Raw genomic sequence first — 14272 nt, forward strand, 5'->3', positions numbered from 1 at the left:
ATGCGACCGCCAAATTTGGTGAGTTTTTGAATATGTTAAGCCCCTCAAAAAGCCAATTCATTTGACGGGAAAAAGAAAGAAAGAAACAATAATTCCTTCAGTTTCAATAGGGCCTTCGCCACTGTCGGCGCTCTGGCCCTGATAAAGACAATTTCTGAGCAAGAGCAACTTGTCAGTTATTTGCATGTGGTGTGATGTGGTCCCAACTTGATCTGGCTACATCCTAATTTTAAGAGATGCTGTGTGACGTTTGAGTTCATATCATGACATGCCCATGTGCTAACAATGCATTGAATGTGATGGCGCAGTGTGTTAGGCTGCTGAGTAGTCAATCTTTTACCACCATGGTACGAGTTCGAATCCAAGTTGTTTATTAATTTATTTTGTACTTTTAAAAGGGCTAAATAGTTTTCTCCGTGACATGTGTTTGCAACAAGCTCTAATAGGTGTATTCAATAAAACGTATTATAGACATTAACAGGAAGAGCAATGCTGTCTTCCTGTTTTTCTTAACAGCAAACCACATTGAAAAAAACGCGACTGACAAGTTCTCTCTGACAAGACTCCAAAGATAAATCAGAGGTAACGTGAACGTTGTTATATTTTTAACATTTTAATGACAACTTAACAAAAAGGCATTCACGCTGGACAGCTACGTATTCTCTTCCCGTTTTCAACAGCTGTCGTCACTACGACAACAGCAGACGCATTTGGCTGACGGTCGCCAGTTAACATGGCCTCTTGTTAAACCGAAACACCGGCAACCGCAGCGTGGTTCATTCATGCGCGATTTTTATTTACACAACTTTCAGTTACTCACCAAACAGCTGTAAACCAGATACCGTCGATTCTGCTCCATAACACATTTCTTTCTGTTAATCCATACATTGTGCACGCAAACACCAACATTACACTGATAGCACCTACTTTCAGTTCCTGGTCCCACATCAAGCTTTTGTCACAATACACCATGGGTGGTGGTGTTGCAGGTTGATTATTCTTTAATTATAGGCAAGGAAAGAATAATGGTATTATTAGTACTGAAATGTATGGTGAACTATATTTCAATGTATGTGTTTAATGTTTAATCACTCTACAGAGCAATACACCCTGTCACGTTGGTTTCAACCAATTATATTAATTGAAGGGTTTATTTAAAGTGTGGGTTTCTTTTCCTCGAAAAGGAGTGTGGATAGTGGCAACTTGCTGACAGGTTGTGCAGGGAATTATTGAGAGAGTTTTTTTTGTGGTCTTGTTCTATTTAAATTGAGAGACCCTTTTTTGGAAGTTCTTTTTGTTGAGTGCTGGATGACGTGTTTTTGTTAGCACTTAAATAAATCTGCTCTTTTCACCGCAATCCACGTTCGCTGTCGCCTGTGTCTTCACCCCATCGCCACCCCTTCTCAGTGTGTCCTTGTCGCTACCATCCTGTGTGGACTTGGGCAGGGGTGCCCATTTTTCACACACAATGGGGAGCTTGGGGACACTGGGGAGCTCAGCCTCTGGGGTGTTTGCAGATAGGGCAGGCTGATGGGTGAATCTGCAGGCTCTGGAGGACTGCTCCCACTCCACCTCCTCCCAGCATGAGGCGCCAGGCTGAGGTGGGATCATACTTACAAAAAAAAGGGAGGTCATCCGCTCAACCTCTGACTACATGGGGTGGAGGAGAGGCTTGAACTTTGTTGGGTCCATGTTTTGGCTGGATCGTTCTGTTACGGCACATGTGTCAAACTCAAGGCCTGCGGGCCAAACCCGGCCCCTGGCAATGTTTTGACGTGGCACACATATCAATTTAGGTTCACGAGAAATGTTGGCCCGCCAAAACAAAAAGACTAACGTTTTTTCAAACGGCAACTACACCACACTTAAGAGCAGAATTTGGTAGATTTGCCAACTGAGACTCCCAGAAATTCCCCCAGAAGCAGAGTGAAGACATGAGGGCTGGAGAAGGATGACGAGGGATATGAGAGCAAAACCTAGGAGGGCGAGGGCGAAGGACTCAGGGGCAGAAGCTAGGATGGTGAGGGAGCTTACTGGGGCTAGGATGGCGAGGGAGCTTGCTGGGATAGGATGGCGAGTGAGCTCAGGGATCGTGGGGAAATCGGGGCCAAGGGAACCGAGGAGGAGGCACTGGGAACAGGGGAGACAAAGAGATGACGGCTGGAAGCAGGAACGGAGACAGGACGGGCATGCATGTCACCAATATGGCAGAGACAGCGATCCAGCGAAGATAGTGAGTGGAGCAGGGGTTGAAATACTGAGCTTGATTGTAGATGGCTGGCAGGTGTGTGTGGTGGGAGAGAGGTGATGGTGGAATGAGGAACAGGTGTGCATCATCAGCTGGCAGGAGGAGGCAGGAGGAGGGAAAACACAGGAGACAGAGAAAGGCAGGGCCAACAGAGAAACACACAACAAAGAACTAAAAAAAACCCAAACCACCACATAGATATTGATTTTTTTACATGTTCGCCTATTTTAGGTATGTGTTTATAGATCTTCATGTATTTATTCCATACATCAAGATATTCACATCAAGCAACTTCATGACTATAAACATGGCAAGTTTCAAAGCTCTCAGAGCTTGTGTGATTGATCTGCATTAGTTTCTATGCCTTAACTCCCATACAAACAGGCTATATTTTAGTCCTTTTTTGGTTTTGGGGTGTATTAAAATATCTGTTAATTTAACAATCTTAGCAGTAAAATAAGTTTAGCCAAGAATCCATTTCATATATGGGAGACCTTAGAGATGAGGAAAAACATTGTTGGGTTTAGTTCTACCTCCAGTAGGGGTATCTCAAAAACTAAAGCCCTTTTTGACCATTAGTATGTGCCATTTCTGTGTCTGTAGCGTAGAGAGGGGGGGCAAGGTGGAGGGTGGGGGTGTGGTCTTGACCAACTGCCATTTGCTCATTTGAAAGCCATGATGTCTCTCTCTCAAATTCTCTGGGTGGGCAAAGCAGAGAAAGGGGAGGTAACCTTGCTCCTTATGACCTCATAAGGAGAAGATTCCAGATCGGCCCATCTGAGTTTTCATTAGGCTCGTTGGAGATGAGCCAGGTCTGCGCAGAATCCATCCCCGGCGATTGCCGCCCAATGCACGCTGGTTAGATTTGCGTCCGACTTGATCCCGACTTGCTCTGACGTCATGCGCACGTGGGCAACGATAACCTCACGAGATGAAGGCGGCCGCAGTTTTTAGAGCCAGGCGCCGCAGTTGCTCTCCACCAACTGCAAGAGCCAGGCGGAACCAGGGCATGCTGGGAAACGCCGGCCTCTCAGCTGATCTAACAGCTGATTGGTTCAGAATCGACTCAACATGATGACGTTTTATATACACTTTTTATTGATTTTGAATTGGAGGGATTTTAACTGTGATTTGTCTGATTTAAAGTCTTATTCTGTACAGAACACACATGTGACTGATAGTTATGTTTAGAGGTCAGAGAGACTAAATCTGGTCAGATTATGATCATCTACAGTCTGTTGGTAATTAAAATCAGCACCAGCATCTCATGTAGAGCATTTCAAGAGCTACTCTGTGATAATAAAATCAACTGGAGACTGTGTACAAGCAGATTTATGGGTCTGATAACATTTTATTAAATCGGAATCGGACCATAGTGTTTCTGTCACTTCCTGTTCAGCCTGAAGGCTGCTGGAATCAGCTGGAAACTGTCCGACTTGAGAGCGGATTTTTGTCACCGCCCCCCCCAGCTGCCGCCTGCTCTCGTCTACTTTACAGACGAGGCGCAGTTCATCTCAAACAAAGCCTATTTTCTCAAAGGCAGAGCAGGATAGCCAGGACTCAGTTTACACCTATCACCATTTCTAGCCACTGGGGGACCATAGGCAGGCTGGGGGAACTCATATTAATGTTTAAAAACCTCATAAAGTGACATTTTCATGCCATCACGGGTCACTAGACACAGTGCTCTCACTGACCAAGGTGCAAACTAACCAACTAACTAACTAATGTTCAAATAAGATTAAGAGAATAAATCATTATACAAGTACTTTTACTTTTAATACTTAAAGTACATTTAAACTTAAGTACTTTTTACTTAAGTAGGGTTGTCATTGTGGTACTTCTACTTTTACTAAAGTAAATATGTCTCTGGTTATTTGTATTTTTACTTAAGTACTGAGATTCAGTACTTCCTCCACCACTGGAATTTTTACAATACATATCTTTAAGGGTGAGGCTATTTGCACCACTGGTACAATTAGCAGTGTATGCTATTCGTACCCTGGTGCAATTAGAAATGAATGCTATTAGTACCCCGCCAGTGCACACAGCAATGTGTTCTATTAATACCCTATGTGGTACAAATATCAATGTATGCTATTTGCACCCCTGTGCATTTACAGTACCTTGGCATATATTTATACACAGTTATCCATACTACTCATGTATTACACCTTTTTGGAATATTATCAGCCTGACATTCTTACCCTAACCAACCATAACCAATCCCACTCCTCTTGCCTAAACCTAACCAACCCAACCAGAGCAGGCATATTCATGAAATTGGTCATGGAAGATGAACGTCCGCCATGATTTCGGTGCACGCGAGCAACGTGTTTTTGTTGTTACGTCACAGGGTGTAAATAGCTCAGCTGTGTGGCCATGGCTATTCGTACCGTGGGTGCAAATAGACACTCATATTTTAAAGGCCGTTTTCTCAAAATGTTTTTTTCTCATACTCTGAGCCAGAAATCTCCTCTTCAGCAGCACTTACACACACCAAACTTTCCAGTCGTATTCCTATGTATATTCCTAAGGTTTTTACAGAGGGGTTTGTTTATATATCACTCAGAGTCTGATTTCTACAACATTTTATATCTAAACACGGGGCGAAAATTTTATGGCTGTTGACAGTTTTTTCTGATTAATGGAGTGATAAAAAGAGATATCCAAAATCCCCTCTGTAAAAACATTTGACTCTAATATGTCAACAAAATGAAACAAGAATTTTGAATCTGGCTTTATCCAATGTTCAGATTTATCTTCTGGAAAAATATGCAAATTAGCACATATTTAATGAGATAATACCTAATTTGCAACATTTAAACATAAATATTCTAAAAACTTTAAATATTTGTCTTAATGTCAGTAATAACCTGGGGAAGTTTCATGCTGATATCTGTTAATTTTTTTCCTATTCACCTGGGGTGTCTCCCCAGTACAGCTGGATATCATCAGCATTAAAATGGTAAGATATGTCACTAAACTGGCTTATTATCTCTCCTAGAGATAATATATACAAAAGGAACAGAATCTGTCCCAGAACAGAACCCTGAGGTACCCCACATGACAACCGTGTAGTTTCATACATGATCTGGTTTACAAAAACACTGAAAGTTCTGCCAGAAAGGTAAGAAGTAAACCATTTAAAAACTTTTTTAAAATTGTGAAGTCTGTTGATCATAATAGTATGCTCAATGGAGTCAAAGGCAGATGAAAGGTCTGATAGGACCAAAAATGTGTGTTCCCCAGAGTCAGCTGACATCATAAAGTCTATACAAATATATATACATAGAAAATACAATACATCTATCATTTTAAGAATTTGTGTGCAAGCTCTCATGCTAATGTTTTCTGAGTTCAAATGAGAATCAAAAGCAGCTCTTCCTAGGACTTATTAGAGCCTCTATGATGCTATTTTCTGACTCATCCAAACAACACATACATTTATACATTAATTGCCTCAATAGTGCCTCACATGTAGAAACAGCAGCATTTACAAACAACTGGCTGGCACTATGCCGTCTGGGGACTCGAAGCAGCAGCCTCATTGCATCATTAAATACCACAGTGAGTCTGTGCAGACTACTTTTCCTGTAGCTCCACCAGAGATGAGCTGTATACATCGGAGTACAGAAAGCTCTAAATAAGTTACATTTTACAGTTGGAGAACACATACTAAACTTTATGAAGCAATATGTTGGCCTGAGCATCCAGTTTACAGCACTGTCTGTATATGTCTTATACATGTTATAAAGTGACCAAGATATTTGAATGTCTGGAAAATAAAGATGTTGATCTTTTCAAGTTAATAATGTTTATCTTTTCATTCATTCACTCATCTAACAAAATCCATTTGCATTCAAATTTTTTTAAATGCTTCCCAAAGCAAATATGGGTATTTATGATTCATTTTGATTAATTGCAAAGCCTGTAATTAATTATTCATTTTTTTAATCGCTTGACAGCACACTGCAGCAGCACACCACTAAAACCTTTTTACTCTCATGACTCACTCTGGATGTTTCCACTGATTGACAACTTCACAAGTCAAACATGTCTGTAGCTGCTCATTTCACTCCAGTGTTAACTAGGGCCAAGTGACCATGTGATTACAGTACATAGCCTCTAGAGGGAAGCAGAGCCACACATACCAGTATAATGTTCAGTGCTTCATGTATACTAGTGATGGCCATCAGAGGCATACAATCCTCTGTCAATCAAAAACAGATCTCAATACACCGCCTGAACCAGTTGTTTTTAATTCAGCAAATCACTTTACAGTGGCTTCCTTAATTCATCCATTTACAAAATGCTAAAAGTACTGATTATTTAAATGGGGTCTGGTAGGTTTCTGAGCCTGTCAGCAGCAAAAGCAGAACTTTCAGTGGATGCTAATTGCATCCCGGTTTGCGGCTGCTGGTTACAACATTCTTGCTTAATACTGGACTAATTTCAAAGATTTTGTTCACATTAGTCAGTTAGACAACAATGCATGGGAAAATAGGGTCCAGGTTGAAAAAAGTCAAAGTTACACTTTAAGATTATGATTCAAACCCAGGCCACTGCAAAGGACTCAGCTCGACTGGGTGAGCTAGAGGCTCAGGGAATAGCAATTCAGTTAACTTTCAGCCCTTTGTTGAACAGAGAGTGCCATCAGGTGGCCTCAGGAAATAAAGAAAATGGTTCACGAAGCTTCATTTGGCCGTCACTAGTTGCTTCACATTTCCCAGGGTTTGGAGAAACCACAATAACACTGAGCAACACTCATTTTCTCTTTTTTTGAACGTTGTCTACTCTGATGTCCTCAAGACCGGTTTTTATATTAATCCTAGACTAAACATCAACTGCTGCGGTCTATACAATGCAAGGCAATTGGAGAAAAGTCAGTAGTTTAAGAGCTATAATGGTAAATGATCTTCATTTACAGGATACATGCCCACAAGCACCAGGATTAGATCTTTTTTTTTCAAACTTTGGGCCTCAAATGTATACAGTTGTAATGAATAGAAACCTAAAAGCAACATCCCAACATGTTTATCCAGAAAAAGGAGGAGTAACCAGCGCTGGTGTATCAGCCTGGATGTCCATGCTCACTTATCAGTTGTATTTTTCGAAGGAGGAAGACAGTGACAGGGAGGTACTGGATATTCATTGACTCTTGAGGCTAACAGAGGTGAGTGGAGCGAGAAGAAAGATAGAGAATAAAATGGGCCGCGCCTAGATTGCCTTTGTCTACGGAGACAGCAGACTAAAAAAGTTGCTTCCAGAGATTTGAAATGTGAATGAACTGTGTAGAAGGAAAAATCTAAGAGGATGAAGGAGAAAAAAAATAGGTCAATCACTCTGTATCCCCCAAAGTGCCAAAAATAAAAGCCCCTCTGTCTCCTCTCTCTCACCATCACCCTCTCTGTCTGGCAAATCGAAGCCAGATGTATGCGCATGAGGCCTTCATTCAACCTCCTCCTTTTTTTCCCCTCCCTCTCCCTCTCAACGTCTCTGTTTCATTTTCTCTGTGTGGGTTTCCTCCTCAGACTCAGTGCCTCTCTGTTCTCCCCTTTGTCTCCTCCTCCCTTGCCTCTCTCCCCCTTGCTCTCTGGCAAAGCAGGAAATACTACAGGTTCCTGGCCCTGAAGGGAGAATGTTTCTTCTAACCACTAACAGATGGAGGGATGAAGAGGGAAGGAATGGATATGAGAGCGAAAATGTTGGAAATACTGACATAGATAGTGAGATTATTAAGAGCTTCAAATGTTGCAGAAGGGAGAGGAGGTTTTGTTATTTCCCATCAAAGCAGAGGTTATATGAGCCGTTCCTCCTCTTTTTTCCATCTTCTTTTTCTCTCCTTTCTCTCGATCCCTCTTTTCCACCTAAATGAACTAAGGCAGCTGGAACTCAATCATAATGTCGTAAAACAGCCCAGCCCATTGAAATCCCCTTACACACACGCACACACAGTGTAGGAGCTCAATTACTTTTACAGACAGTAAAAGTTTGATAATGTATACATAGTTAATTAGTGGGAATGGGTTGTTCTACAGCATTCCAACTATTGCTATTCTGTTCTTTATTTATTCTTATTGTGGGAATGCTGTTCTACAGCATTCCAACTATTGTTGTACCTGTCGGCCATTTTCTTTATTTTTTCTTCTTATTAGTGGGAATGCTGTTCTACAGCATTCCAACTATTGTTATTCGTGTCGGCCATTTTATTTATTTTTTCTGCTTATTCCCTTTTCCGTACGTTTTTTGGCTCTGTAACTTCTACATACTTTCACCTATTTAAACTATTCGACTTTTCAAATGTTCACCTCTTTCAGCTAATGATGGGACTTCTTCAACTTTTTTTCTACTATTTATACTTTTTAACATTTTAAGCTTTTTAACACTTTTTTTTAACATTGAAGTCAATGAGAGCAGGATTCAACTCCTTAAAATCTTCTTCCGCTCCCAAATTTTCAGCTCCTTCATACTTTTACCTACAGACGTCAAACAAACTTTAAAATGTTCACAAAATATTCAGCTATCAGGCTTTGGCTTTTCAGTTTGATACCCTTTACAGTTTTTGTTAAAAAGCTGTTTAAGTTTAGTGATCATTTCAGGAAATTTTATCGATTAAACAGAGTGTGTATTGCGTGAGCTAGAGTGGATGATGTCATAGCTAGAGGGTGAAGCTTTGAAAAAAATATCTTTGTCCCTTCTCAATAAATTGTTCTCATGCCCACAATATCTACTAACATCTACTAGTTTTGTGATACGCCTTTTACTTTTGGCTGGTTGAGCTTCCAAATGACATGAGGTCCATATCTTTCTCCATTGGGTCCAATGTTAAAACTCCTGGATATTTCCCAGCGAAACACTGAACGAACCACTTTTTGAAAACGCTGATATGACCACATTTTTACGTTTATCCATATAAATTTTATACCGAAAGCACCACAAAGGCCTTGTGGTGCTCAGGATGGCGTCATTTGACTGATAGCAGTTATCGTGTTTTTTTGTTTGAGAGCTCGCTCTCAGGGACTCTGAATAGCTGAAGCACAGCACAGCTGACAGATTCAGCAGGTGACAGGCTCGTTAACTTGATTACAGACATCAAAGCATGTTTATAAACATATCCACTGGCCATTCGTTACCATGACAACACTTTCACAGACACACCCAGATACTACAGGCAGTAATATGAACAGTAGTCTATACAGATACTACAGGCAGTAATATGAACAGTAGTCTAGATCTGTTGCCTTCCACTTCTGTCTGTCTCCTAATCTGTCTGTGTCTCCTCTGTTTTTTTGTTTTTGTCTCCCTCCTCCTCCCTCATTCTCCGTCTCTTGCTGTCTCCTACCCTACTTCTGTCTTCCTCCCCTGTCTCCCTTCCTCCCTCTATCTTCTTTCCTCCCTCTGTCTGTATCCCTCCCTCCCTCCTTTTTCTTTTCTGTCTCCCTCACTCCCTCTCTATCTCCTTCCCTCCCTCTCTGTCTCTCTCCCTCCCTCCATCTCTCTCTTTCCCTCTCTCTCTCCTCTCTTCATCCCTCCTTCTCCCTCCCTCTCTTCCCCCCTCTTCCTTTCTCTCTCCATCTCTTTCTTTCCCTCTCTCTCCCTCTCTCTCTCTTCCTCTCTCTTTCCATCTCTCTCTCTCTCTCTCTCTCTATCCCCCTCTCTCTCTCTTTCTCTCTCTTTGTCACTCCCTCTCAGACCTCACAATGTTCTACATATTTTGTCATTTTTCAACTTTTGAAGCCAACAGTTCAGTTTAGCGTCAACGTTTAGCTTTTTAATGAAATTCATACTTCTTAAAATGATTTCCACTTTTTCTACTACTCTCACTACTTCAACTACTACAAACATTCACTGGCCAGTCGTTACCATGACAACAGATACACACCCAGATACTACAGGCAGGAATATGAACTTTAGTCTGTCTTCTCTCTTCTATTCTCTTGTTCTGGTCTGTCAGTCTGTCTTCTCTCGCTCCCCCTCTCTATCTCTCTTTTTCCATCTGCCTCTCTCTCCCTCTCTATCTGTCTCTCTCTTTCTCTCTCTATCCCTCTCTCTCTCTTTTTCTTTCACTCTCTCCATCCCTCCTTCTCCCTCCCTGTCTCTACCTCCCCCTCTCTTCCTTTCTCTCTCTATCACTCTCTTTCCCTCTCTGTCTCTTTCTTTCCCTTTGCCTCTCTCTCTCCCTCTCTATCCTCTCTCTCTCTTTCTCTCTCTATCCCTCTCTCTCTTTCCCTCTCTCTCTCTCCTCTTTCTCTCTCTTTGTCTCTCTCTCTTCCTGTCCCTCTCTCTCTCTATTTCCTTCTCTCTCCATCCCTCCTTCTCCCTCCCTCTCTCCCCCCCCTCCCCCCCTCTCTCTCTCTATCTCTCGATCTTTCTTTCCCTCTCTCTCTCCTTTCCTCTCTATCCCTCTCTTTCTCTCTTGTTTGTTCTATACAATGGATATGGCTGATAATAAGTCTTTTTAGTCAATTTATTGAAACTTCCACTTTTGACAGTTTTACAGTTTAGCTTACCGCTTTTCTACAAATGTATTTCAAGAAATTATTTTATTATTATATATTATATTATATTTTATTAGTGGTGTTCTTCAACTTTTCAATGAAATTCATATTTATTGAACCAATTCCCACTTTTTCAACTATTCTTCAGCTTCAGCTAAAGACCTCACAATTTTCTACACATTTTGTCATTTTTCAACTTTTATAGCCAACAATTCAGTTTAGCGTCAACTTTGAACTTTTTTAATGATTTCCACTTTTTCAACTATTCTCACTACTTCAACTTCTTCTTACGGATTTGAGCTATTCATCCAGTTAGCTTTAGCAATTCAGCTTTTCAGCATTCCCACGCATTTTCTGCAGGAAATGCATTTTCTAGTTATTATTCCGTCTTCCGTACGTTTTTTGGCTCTCTGTAACTTCTACATACTTTTACCTATTTAAACCATTCAACTTTTCAAATGTTCAGCTCTTTCAGCTAATGATGGGACTTCTTCAACTTTTTTTCTACTATTTATACTTTTTAAAATGTTAAGCTTTTTAACACTTTTTTTAACATTGAAGTGAATGAGAACAGGCTTCAACTCCTTAAAATCTTCTTCCGCTCCCAAAAGTTTCAGCTCCTTCATACTTTCACCTACAGACGCCAAACAAACTTTAAAATGTTCACAAAATATTCAGCTATCCAAACGTATCTTTTCAGTTTGATATCTTTTACAGTTTTTGTGAAAAAGCTGTTTAAGTTTAGTGATAATTTCAGGATTTTTTTGTGTTTAAACAGAGTGTATATTGCATGAGCTAGAGTAGATGATGTCATAGCCAGAGCACAGAGCCTTAAAAAAATTATCTTTGTCCCTTCTCTAAAAATTGCTCGTACACCCACAATTATTACCTGTCATAAACAATTTATACATCAGAATGTAGGTATTTTTGTCTAGTTTCAGACATTCTGCTCAGTGAAGCGATATGTCTTATACTTTGGGCTCAGCAAGCTTCCAAATGATGAGAGTAACACATTTTCCTCCATCCGCAGCAATGGTAAACGTCCTGCATATTTTCCAGCAAAACTCTGAACGAACCACTTTTTTAAATTGCTGATATGCCCACATTTTTAAGTTTATCAACATTAATTTTAGATGGAGACGCTTCCTGTTTCCCACGGTGAAGTCACTGTATGGATAGCGTATACTGTTTTGGAGTTATTAAGGCTTGTTTGAAGAGATCTTTATCAGCTTTCTCAGACTGGATCTCACTGTATACCAATGTTTCTCCTTTACCAGGTGTGCTAGTTATAGATAAAAGGAAGGCCAAGTCTTGATTACAGCTGGAGGAACACCTGCTGCTCCTCCTTCTAGCATGACACAGCACTTTTTCATTACAATCACAGATAGGAATAGAACAACAACATGTTACAATTGGTTCTATTTACAATATATTGTCTGTCAGTCTCTCAGTCTGTCTCTCTCCCCCTCTCTATCTCTCTGTCACTCTCTCTCTCCCTGTCTCTTTTTTCTCTCTCTATCTCCTTCTCTCTCCCTTCCAGTCTCTCTCTCTTTTTCTCTCTCTCTCTCCTTATCTCTCCCTCCTCCCTCCCTCTCTTTCCCCCCTCTCTTCCTTTCTCTCTCCATCTCTCTCTTTCCCTCTGCCTCTCTCTCTCCCTCTCTCTCTCTCTCTTTCTCTCTATTTGTCTCTCCCTCTCTCCGATGCCTTAATACAAATCAAACTATTTTTTGTTCAACATCCTTGTCATGATTGCATTTCATTTTTCGTTTTCAATGCAAAGTTGTTCAGCCCCTTTCTTTTCAGGCAATATATATCACATCTCATCTCAGCTAGATTGATGCAGTGTATATGTCTGATAAAGTAGTTCTTCTTTCAGCCTTTTCTAGTCAATTTATTTGAATTTCCACTTTTGACAGTATTACAGTTTAGCTTCCAGCTTTTCTAGAAATGTATTTCAGCTCTTACCTTTTTAAGGTAATGCAGTTTAGCTTCTTTCTCTGATAATTTTCCAGATATTTCAGCAGCGCGGTGCAATGCATTTGGGCTTTAAGATTTTTCATACAATTTGTTTCATATTTCTGCATATCATTATCAGTTAGAAAATATACTCAGACCTCACAATGTTCTACATATTTTGTCATTTTTCAACTTTTAAAGCCAACAGTTCAGTTTAGCATCAACTTTTTACTTTTTAATGAAATTCATACTTATTAAAACAATTTCCACTTTTTCTACTACTCTCACTACTTCTTCTTACGGATTTAAGCTATTTATCCAGTTAGCTTTAGCAATTCAGCTATTCAGCATTCCCACGCATTTTCTGCAGGAAATGCATTTTCTAGTTGGTACTATAACCCTACTGGTAGGTTTATAATTAAGAGTAGCACTAGAAGAAGTAATCATGGTGGTTATACTACTCAGTTCACATCGACAGTACATGCAGATTACTTTATTATTATTCAATTATTTTTGTTGGTTTCTTCAGAACAAGAGTAAGTCTGCTCCTAGACAGGTGAAGTCTGTGCAAAATTTAAAATTGATTAACTTTGTGTCAAAGACATATAGAGGCTGAGTGAATCCCAGCCACAGCCGGCCTCCAGCTTTCCGCTGATAACCTTCTCCCTTCTACCAAAATCCTCCTCCCATTTTGATTTGAGGTGGTCCAGAGAGTGCGAGGCCAACCGACAGTAATGGGACAGTGATAATGAATACAATCCTGTTACTAGCTGTAAATAACTTTAGTCTGGTGGAAGAACCGTCTGGAAGTAGACTGGGTAAACCCATCAGCTCAGGCTGGAAACCTGTACGTTTATCTATCCTGCTTCTGTTACAATTTAGCGGGGACCAATCACAAACTGGCTAATCCACCTGGCGCGCTATTGGCGGGTTTAACACGATGACGATAGAGAAGCGACCAAGCAGCTTCTTGTTTACATTCAACATGGTGGCCACCGAAGCGCAGCAACCTGTTGATGCCGCTGTCGCTGCTACGTCACCCGGATCGTTGGTCTGATTGGTTGAAGGACTATCCAATTGCGTGCAGAGTCATTTGAACTATGCCCGATGATCCCGCCTTCTTGTGCAGTAGAAAATACAGAGCAGACTCCCCAGACTAATGTTTAATCTTAAAAGATTGAGCTTGGTCTGCTGATGGCCAGACTAATCTGGAAGGGCTTTGGAACTCAACTTGCCATTCAAAAGACCCTTTATACATTTATGCGAATACAGTTTTGTTTCTGCCCACTATCCTCTACCGTTCATGTATGTATTATAAGACCTGTAAGACCCGCTTCCGTTCCGCTGCCAAACAACTGATGCAGATGTACTGCACATCATGTTTAATTTACGTCACTTTTAACAGCAGCTTGAGGTAAGCTTGTGTTTGTTAAATGCCATAAACTTGAAACCAGTAGCATAGAGAACATTGTGACAGAGTTTCTTTTGCTGTTTCTGATTAACCGGGTAAGCCATCTTGGAAACCAGTCATGACTAGTCGAAAAATGAGCACCGTGCAAATGAGTCT

The sequence above is a fragment of the Perca flavescens genome, chromosome 13 (genome assembly GCF_004354835.1).
Source record: "Perca flavescens isolate YP-PL-M2 chromosome 13, PFLA_1.0, whole genome shotgun sequence".
Taxonomy (NCBI): Eukaryota; Metazoa; Chordata; class Actinopteri; order Perciformes; family Percidae; genus Perca; species Perca flavescens.